The 10,624-nt window shown below is 38.0% G+C and overlaps 1 pseudogene; it reads left to right on the plus strand.

Annotated features, from left to right (window-relative positions):
* The first annotated feature begins 744 nt into the window (after window positions 1-744).
* Window positions 745-2,184, plus strand: LOC114226312 (protein LSM14 homolog A-like; annotated as a pseudogene).
* The last annotated feature ends 8,440 nt before the right edge of the window (window positions 2,185-10,624 follow it).

A 10,624-nucleotide genomic window follows, 5' to 3' on the forward strand; every position in this document is an offset into this window, starting at 1 on the left:
AAGTAAAATTTGAAAAAGATAAACTCAAAGAAGATACACAGTAAAGCTTCTGAAAATTAAGATAATAGATTTTCTTTTTTCTCAAGTTTTATAAATTACATTTAACACTGAAGCAAAAATTAGGACATTGATGTGGTTCTAGGTGTATGTAGAGGAAATACTTAACACAACTATATTATAAATGGGAAGATAAATTTAAGTAAAGGGAGGTAAAAACTCAACTTCACTCAAACTGGTGAAATTACAGTATCAGTGCACTTTGGTAACTTATTCATATGTAATGCAATATACATATTCCATTACATTACACGTATTTCATATTATATATTTTATATTATATATAAACACAAATATATATGTGTAATACCTATAAAAACCACTAAAGAGCTATACAAAGAAACACATTAAAAAATTCACAGATAGGGGCGCCTGAGTGGCTCAGTCACTTAAGCCACAGCTCTTGAATTTTGCTCAGGTGTTGATCTCTGGGTCCTGGGATAGAGCCCCACACCAGGGTCTGCACTCATGGGGGTCTGCTCAAGGATTCTCTCTCTCCCTCTCCCTCTGTACTTCCCCCCACCATTCACAAGCTCTCTCTCTCTTTGAAATAAATAAATAAATCTTAAAAAAAAATGCACATAAAGGCAGCTGCTGCAGGTGATGACAGAGCCAATAGGCTTGCAGAGCTGCAACAGTGCTGTGGGATCTGCCTTTCTGTGAGTGGCCCACAGTGGCAGTGGCACCATGAGTGGGGGCGCTCCTTACATAGGCAGCAAGGTGAGCCTTATCTCCAAGGTGGAGATCCACTGCAAAGGCATCCTCTGCACCATCCACATCAAGAAATCCATGGTAGCCCTCACCCAAGTTTGGTCCTTTGGTCCAGAAGACCAACCAATAGTTTGTCCAATACCACCTCCAGATGAAGTCTTTGAATACATCATAGTCCATGGGAGTGATATTAAAGACCTCACTGTTTGTGAGCCGCCAAACCCACAATGCTCTTTGCCCCAGACCTAGCTATCATTCAGTTTCTTCTAGGCTCATCTACTTCTTCATTCCAGTCAGTGGGTTCCTATGGACCTTTCTGCAAGATGTCAACACACAGTCAATTCAGTCAAAGTTCATTAGTCAGGCAGCAATTTGGTGCTATTTGGTGTTGCTGGAAGCTCTTTGACATTCTTTGGAACAGAAACATCAAATAGTGGTAGCCTATCCCAAAGTAGCACAGTTGGTTTTGCCTTTACACAGGATGCAAGAGCTCTAAAAACACAGTTATCTCAAGGTTGTTCAATCCTCAGTTAAACCCTTTGAGAAAAAGCTCAACCATGAAGCAAGCCGTATAGACCACCTCTGCTCACTTACCTGTTCCAGCACCTGTTGGGAGAAGGATCCCTATATCAATCAGGCCTTTACCACCTACCAGCCAAAAAACAAAGAGAATCAAGAGCACAGGTAAGCTGAAATACACAAAGTTTCAAGACCAGAAAATGAGCAACCCAAAAATGATAGTAACAAACAAATAGTTCCAGGTGCTCTTTTGGCTTCAAGGAGAGATTGTGGGGATCACCGAAGTGGCAGGGACCAATGTGGTGTTGATGATAGTCCAATGAAATTTGAGAAACATTTTGACCTTGAAAGTGTGAATGCACATTATAACAAGGAGGATGTTTATATCCTCCTTGGATATACAGTGGATATCCTCCTTGGATGACAGTTTCCTTATAAACTTAAATTCAAAGTAGATAAACTTGAGAAGCAGGAGAACCCTATAAGTGGTGAAGATACAGAAGACTCAGAAGTTGATACTCAGCAAAAACACTTAAGGAAATACAGATGAAGAGATCCACTTAGACCTAATTACCATTATGACAAAAACAAATACTTCTTTAATAATATTTTTTGTGATTATAATAGAGAAGAGTGACCAAATGGGACTGAAGAAAGAAGATTAAATGCCAAAACATTTGGAATTACACTTTGTCCAAACCATGGCTGTGGGGGATACAGAGGCAGGGGAGGTCTTGGTTTCTGTGGTGACCAAGGGCATGGTGGTGACAGAGGTGGTACCTTCACCACCCATGGAGGATTTCATGGTGGGTTCAGAGGAGGTTCCTAGTTCCTAGGAACTCCTAGCAAGGAGTTTTCAGATGTTGATACAGGAAAGACAACAAAGTTGCTGCATAGTCTACAAACAAGTCTTTGATAATAGGTGAATTTCTAGCTCTTCATGGTTCTGAGAATAGGTTTCAGTCTTTAAGAAGAATGAAGAAGTGAATCTGCTGTATATTTGTCACCAATATTGGGTGTTTGTTGTTTTTCTGCTTAACTTCAAAGATACAATGTAGTTACTTTTGAGGGGAGAGTGGTTAGGCTCATCTTAAAGAATGAGCATTAAATATATTTGAAAGGATGCCTGGGTAGCTCAGTCAGTTAAGCAGCTGTCTTCGGCCTGGGTCATGACCCCAGGGTCCTGGGATGGAGTCCCACATCATGCTCCTTGCTCAGCAGGGAGCCTGCTTCTCCCTCTCTCTCCCTCTGCTTGTGCTCTCTCTGTCAAATAAATAAAATCTTTAAATAAATAAATGAATAAATAAATAAATAAATAAATAAATAATACATTTGGAATAGCAGAAGGTTAAGTAATTCCTTATGTATAGTTAAACTACAGCAGTGCTTCAGTGGAACTTAGAAGTATTTTTTCATCACTGAAAGGATTTTTTTTTATCACAAAATTGTGTTTGGCAATTATTGTAAGTTGTCTGCAGATAGGGACATGATACTGTGTTTTGAGCCATAGAAGGTTGTGTGTACATTTGTGTGTCTCATTTTTCCTTCCTTCCTTCCTTCTTTCTCCCTCCCTCCCTCTTCTTTCTTTTCTTTTCTTTTCTTTCTTTCTTTCTTTCTTTCTTTCTTTCTTTCTTTCTTTCTTTCTTTCTTTCTTTCTTTCTTTCTTTCTTTCTTTCTTTCTTTCTTTCTTCTTTTTCTTTCTTTCTTTTTCTTTCTTCCTTCCTTCCTTCCTTCCTTCCTTCCTTCCTTCCTTCCTTCTTTCTTTCTTTCTTTCTTTCTTTCTTTCTTTCTTTCTTTCCTTTCTTTTATTCTTTTTCCTTCTTTTACTTTCTGGAAATCCTGTAATATCCCTGTTGAGGCAGCTTATTTCATTAATTAATTAGGGTGCTGGATGGTAGAGAATTTTGTCAGTCAACTACACACACATGAAAAGCTGGCGGAGGAGTAGGAGACCTAAATTTCATCTGGTCCCAGGAATTCAGCTAGATAGGGATCAAACCATTCTGAACACCTATGAACTCAACAGAAGATCAAAGAAAAGAATAGCAGCAGTTCTCTGAACAGAAAAGCGACCACTTTCTGGAACGCAGGATATGTGGAGAAGTGATACTCGGGAAGATAGACAGCAGGGGATGGGGCCTCCATCAGCCGCTACTGACAAGTGATAGAGCAGCAGAGCACAAAATTGGAAATATTAGAATTCGGCTCTGCTGAGGGACCTTGCTCCAGTGGCTGAGCTGGGGGTGGAACCCTCACTGGGACAGTGTGGTCTCAGGACCCTCAGGGTCACAGAAAGACCAGGGGTGCCTGAGTGCGGCAGAACTCCCAGGGATCGGAGGGGGAAGCCGGCTGCAGAGACGGAGCCGAAGAGAGGGCTCTCAGCTCAGGGTTGCCATAAACCATGATCCACGGCACAGTCAGGCCACTGCTCTTCCAGCAGGAATCCAGCAAGTGGCAGATCCAGGGAGACTCCCCTTCCTGCCTGGAAGGAGCGGCGCAGGAGCGCACCGCAGGGATCTGCTGGGTTTGGAGACTCCAAATAGGGTCCTGTGTCAGAGATAGAAATGCTCCATCACAAGCCGGGTGAGCACGGAAAATCAGCAAGAACACCCAGCCAAGACCAAGTTACCGATCAATGAGAACGGCAGAACTCCAGCACTAGGAGAATACTACAAATAGAATTCATGACTTTTTCCCCATGATTCTTTAGCCTTTCAAAGTTAATTTTTTTAAACTATCTTTTTTTTAAATTTTTCTTTTTCCCTTTTTCAACCAACATCTTATCAATCACTTTTTTATAAAATCTTTTTTTATTTTTCATTTTTATAGTCATATTCTATCCCTTCATAGGAGTTAACCTTATTTTTGGTATATATATATATATATATATATATATATATATATATATATATAAGGTGTTCTCTCTTTAAAATTTTGGGATACAGTTTCTTCTAACAGACCAAAATATACCCTAAATCTCTAGTGTATGGCTTTGTTCTAGTTTCCTGCCTGAACACATTCTCTCCTTTTTTTATTTTTTTAATCCTCTTCTTTCTTTTTTCAACCAACTTCTTATCTTACCAATTCCTTTTATAAAATCTTTTATAATTTTCATCTTTACAGTTATATTCCATCCCTTCATCGTATTTATCCACATATTTGTACATATATAAGTTTTTCTTTTTTTAAAATTTTGGGAGGCACTTTCTTCTAATAGACCAAAATGTGCTGGAAATCTAGTGTGTGGCACTTATCTGTGCACCACCCTGATCATATTTGATCATATTCTGTTTATTTGTTTTTCTTTTTTTGTTTGTTTTTCTTTTTTCTTTTTTCCCTTTCTTTTCCCCCGGTTTCAGGTCTCTTCTGATTTGTTTAGTGTATATTTTTCTGGGGTCGTTGTTACACTGTTAGCATTTTGTTCTTTCATTCATCTATTCTCCTTTGGCCAAAATGACAAGATGGAAAAAATCACCTCAAAAAAAAAAAAAAAGAACAAGAGGCAGTACCGACACCCAGGGACCTAATCAATACAAACATTAGTAAGATGTCAGAACTAGAGTTCAGAATGACAATTTTAAAGATACTAGCTGGGCTTGAAAAAAACATGGAAGATATTAGAGAAACCCTTTCTGTAGAAATAAAAGAACTAAAATCGAACCAAGTCAAAATCAAAAAGGCTATTAATGAGGTGCAATTAAAAATGCAGGCTGTAACTGTTAGGATGAATGAGGCAGAAGAGAGAATTAGTGATATAGAAGACCAAATGATGGAAAATAAAGAAGCGGAGAAAAAGATAAATAACTACTGGATCATGAGGGCAGAATTTGAGAGGTAAGTGATACCATAAGATGAAACACTATTAGAATAATTGGGATATCAGAAAAAGAAGAAAGAGAGAAGGGAGGCAGAAGGTATATTGGAGCAAATTATAGCAGAGAACTTTCCTAATTTGGGGAAGGAAGCAGGCATCAAAATCCAGGAGGCACAGAGAACCCCTCTCAAAATCAATAAAAATAGGTCAACACCACGACATCTAATAGTAAAACTTAAAAATCTCAGAGACAAAGAGAACATCCTGAAAGCAGCTCAGGAGAAGAGATCTGTAACCTACAATGATAGAAACATTAGATTGGCAACAGACCTATCCACAGAGACCTGGCAGGCCAGAAAGGACTGGAATGATATCTTCAGAGCACTAAATGAGAAAAATATGAAGCCAAGAATACTATATCCAGCTACGCTGTCATTGAAAACAGAAGGAGAGATAAAAAGCTTCCAGGACAAACAAAAACTAAAGGAATTTGCAAACACGAAACCAGCCCTACAAGAAACATTGAAAGGGGTACTCTAAGCAAAGAGAGAGCCTAAAAGCAAGATAGACCAGAAAGGAACACAAACAATATATAGTAACAGTCACCTTACAGGCAGTACAATGGCACTAAATTCATATCTTTCAATAGTTACCCTGAATGTAAATGGGGTAAATGCCCCAATCAAAAGACACAGGCTATCAGATTGGATAAAAAACAAGACCCATCAATATGCTGTCTGCAAGAGACTCATTTTAGACCCAAAGACACCCCCAGATTGAAAGTGAGAGGATAGAAAACCATTTATCATGCTAATGGACACCAAAAGAAAGCTCGGGTGGCAATCTTTATATCAGACAAATTAGATTTTAAACCAAAGACTATAATAAGAGATGAGGAAGGACACTATATCATACTTAAAGGGTCTATCCAACAAGAAGATGTAACAGTTGTAAATATTTATGCCCCTAACATGGGAGCAGCCAATTTTATAAAACAATTAATAACAAAACAAAGAAACACATTGACAACAATACAATAATATTAGAGGACTTTAACACCCCCCCTCACTGAAATGGACGGATCATCTAGGCAAAAGATCAACAAGGAAATAAAGGTTTTAAATGACACACTAGACATATTCAGAACATTCCATCCCAAAGCAACAGAATACACATTCTTCTCGAGTGTCCATGGAACATTCTCCATAATAGATCACATCCTAGGTCACAAATCAGGTCTCAACTGGTACCAAAAGATTGGGATCATTCCCTGCATATTTTCGGACCACAATGCTTTGAAACTAGAACTCAATCACAAGAGGAAAGTCGGAAAGAACTCAAATACATGGAGGCTAAAGAGCATCCTACTAAAGAATGAATGGGTCAACCAGGAAATTAAAGAAGAATTAAAAAAATTCATGGAAACCAATGAAAATGACAACACAACTGTTCAAAACCTTTGGGATGCAGCAAAGGCAGTGGAGAAGAAAGCATAAAGCAATACAAGCCTTTCTCAAGAAACAAGAAAGGTCTCAAATACACAACCTAACCCTACACCTAAAGGAACTGGAGATAGAATAGCAAATAAAGCCCAAACCCAGTAGGAGAAGAAAAATAATAAAGATCAGAGCAGAAATCAATGAAATAGAAACCAAAAGAACTAGGAGCTGGTTCTTTGAAAGAATTAATAAGATTGATAAACCCCTGGCCAGATTTACCAAAAAGAAAAGAGAAATGACCCAAATAAATAAAATCATGAGTGAAAGAGGAGAGATCACAACCAACACCAAAGAAATACAAACAATTATAAGAACATATTATGAACAACTATATGCCAGCAAATTAAATAACCTGGAAGAAATGAATGCACTCCTAGAGATGTATAAACTACCAAAACTGAACCAGGAAGAAATAGAAAACCTGAACAGACCTATTACCATTAAGGAAATTGAAGCAGTAATCAAAAATCTCCCAAAAAACAAGAGCCCAGGCCCAGATGGCTTCCCAGGGGAATTCTACCAAACATTTAAAGAAGAATTAATACTTATTCTTCTGAAACTGTTCCAGAAAGTAGAAATGGAAGGAAAACTTCCAAACTCGTTTTATGAGGCCGAGGCCACCATTACCTTGATCCCAAAACCAGACAAAGACCCCATCAAAAAAGAAAATTACAGACCAATATCCTTGATGAACATGCATGCAAAATTCTCACCAAAATACTAGCCAACAGGATCCAACAGTACAATAAAAGGATTGTTCACCACGACCAATTGGGATTTATCCCTGGTCTGCAAGTCTGGTTCAATATCTGCAAATCAATGTGATACCATACATTAATAAAAGAAAGAACAAGAACCATATGATCCTCTCCATAGATGCAGAAAAAAAATTTGACAAAGTACAGTTCCTTTCTTGATCAAAACTCTTCAGAGTATAGGGATAGAGGGTACATACCTCAGTATCACAAAAGCCATCTGTGAAAAACCCACAGCAAATGTCATTCTCAATGGGGAAAAACTGAGAGCTTTCCCCCTAAGGTCAGGAACATGGCAGGGCAGGGATGTCCACGATCACCACTGCTATTCAACGTAGTATTAGAAGTCCTATCCACAGCAATCAGACAACAAAAAGAAATAAAAGGCATCCGAATCGGCAAAGAAAAAGTCAAACTCTCACTCTTTGCAGATGATATGATGCTTTATGTGGAAAACCCAAAAGACTCCACCCCAAAACTGCTAGAACTCATACAGGAATTCAGTAAAGTGCCAGGACATAAAATCAATGCACAGAAATCAGTGGCATTCTTATACACCAACAAGACAGAAGAAAGAGAAATTAAGGAGTTGATTCCATTTACAATTGCATCCCAAACCATGAGATACCTAGGAATAAATATAACCAAAGAAGCAAAGAATCTGTACTCAGAAAACTATAAAATATGCATGAAAGAAATTGAGGAAGACACAAAGAAATGGAAAAAGGTTCCATGCTCATGGAGTGGAAAAACAAATATTGTGATGATGTCAATGTTAGTAGCATAGTCTACACATTTAATGCAATCCCTATCAAAATACCAGCCACTTTTTTCAAAGAAATGGAACAAATAATCCTAAAATTTGTATGGAACCAGAAAAGACCCCTAATAGCCAAAGGAATGTTGAAAAAGAAAAGCAAAGCTGGTGGCACCACAATTCCGGACCTCAAGCTCTATTACAAAGCTGTCATCATCAAGTCGGTATGGTACTGGCACAAAAACAGATACATAGATCAATGGAACAGAATAGAGAGCCCAGAAATGGACCCTCAACTCTATGGTCAACCAATCTTAGACAAAACAGGACAGAATGTCCAATGGAAAAAAGTCTCTTCAACAAATGGTGTTGGGAAAATTGGACAGCCACATGCAGAAGAATGAAACTCGACCATTTCCTTACACCACACACAAAAATAGACTCCAAATGGTTGAAAGACCTAAATGTGAGACAGGAGTCCATCAAAATCCTAAAGGAGAACACAGGCAGCAACCTTTTCAACCTCAGCTACAGCAACTTCTTCCTAGAAACATCTCCAAAGGCAAGGGAAGCTAGGGCAAAAATGAACTATTGGGATTTCATCAAGATAAAGAGCTTTTGCATAGCAAGAGAAACAGTTCAACAAAACCAAAAGACAACCGACAGAATGGGAGAAGATATTTGCAAATGACATATCAGATAAAGGGCTAGTATCCAAAATCGATAAAGAACTAATCAAACTCAACACCCAAAGAACAAATGATCCAATCAAGAAATGGGCAGAAGACATGAACAGACATTTTTCCAAAGAAGACATCCAAATGGCCAACAGACACATGAAAAAGTGTTCAACATCGCTCAGCATCAGGGAAATCCACATCAAAACCTCAATGAGATACCACTTCACACCAGTCAGAACGGCTAAAATTAACAAGTCCGGAAACGACAGATGTTGGCGAGGATGTGGAGAAAGGGGAACCCTCCTACATTGTTGGTGAGAATGCAAGCTGGTGTAGCCACTCTGGAAAACAGTATGGAAGTTCCTCAAAAAGTTGAAAATAGAGCTGCCCTACAACCTAGCAATTGCACTACTGGGTATTTACGCCAAAGATACAAATGTGGTGATCTGAAGGGTTACATGTACCCCGATGTTTATAGCAGCAATGTCCACAATAGGCAAACTATGGAAAGAGTCAAGATGCCCATCGAAAGATGAATGGATAAAAAAGATGTGGTATATATATACAATGGAATATTATGCAGCCATCTTGTCATTTGCAATGCAAATCTTGCCATTTGCAATGACGTGGATGGAACCAGAAGGTATTATGCTGAGTGAAATAAGTCAATCAGAGAAAGACATGTATCATATGACCTCACTGATATGAGGAATTCTTAATCTCAGGAAACAAACTGAGGTTTGCTGGAGTGGTTGGGGGTAGGAAGGATGGGGTGGCTGGGTGACAGACATTGGGGAGGGTATGTGGTATGGTAAGCGCTGTGAATTGTGTAACACTGTTGAATCACAGACCTGTACCTCTGAAACAAATAAAATAGTATATGTTAAAAAAAAAAAAAGAGGAAGAAGACGAAGAAGATAGCAGGAAGGGAAAAATGAAGAGGGGGAAATCAGAGGAGGAGATGAACCATGAGAGACTATGGACTCTGAGAAACAAACTGAGGGTTCTATAGGGGAGGGAGGTGTGGGGATGGGTTAGCCTGGTGATGGGTATCAAAGAGGGCACATACTGGATGGAGCACTGGGTTTTATATGCAAACAATGAATCATGGAACACTAAAAACAAAAATACTATGTACACATGGTAAAATATTATTCCTTGAGCAAAGGCAATTTTTATATAGTTGTAAAATTCCATTATATTCCATTTCCAAAGAAACATTAAGAACTCTGTATAGCTGTATAAAAAGTGACTAATTTTTTAAAGAATAAACATTTTAAATTCAGCAAACATTCCATGTCTTTGCAGAAGCGGAAGTCTGAGGAGCAGAGCTATAGGTGGTCGATCTTTATTCATGGCTTACCAGACTAGAGATTTGTTTAATTTTTATTTATTTTTTTAATGTTTGGAACATAAATGAAGATTGATACATTCTTCCATTATCGGAAAGAGATTAAATTACCCACACTCATTGTAAGAACTTCATTTTATAGCAAATGGCATATTACAGGATTGGTCCAAATAATAAATATTTTCTGTATATGAATGTAAGTAATCTTAGGTATGAAAATACTTAGCTGTACTTTCAAATAAGTGCTCTCCTCTTTTTTAAAGACAATAAAACTGGGCATCAATTAACCTGTTAAGAAAAATCCACAGATAAATCAAAGTAGAATTCTAAAAACAAATTTTCAAATAACTCACAAGAATGCAAGTATAATAAAACAGAGAAATAAACAACAAAAAGAGAACAAACAAACAAAAAATACAATTCTAGACTTTAGCTCTGTATTAGTTTTGTACTGTTACTGTACCAAATTACCACAAGTATA

This window comes from Eumetopias jubatus, unplaced genomic scaffold, assembly GCF_037043125.1.
Source record: "Eumetopias jubatus isolate StellerSeaLion01/CBP00866 unplaced genomic scaffold, mEumJub1_p1.0 scaffold_2, whole genome shotgun sequence".
Classification (NCBI taxonomy): Eukaryota; Metazoa; Chordata; class Mammalia; order Carnivora; family Otariidae; genus Eumetopias; species Eumetopias jubatus.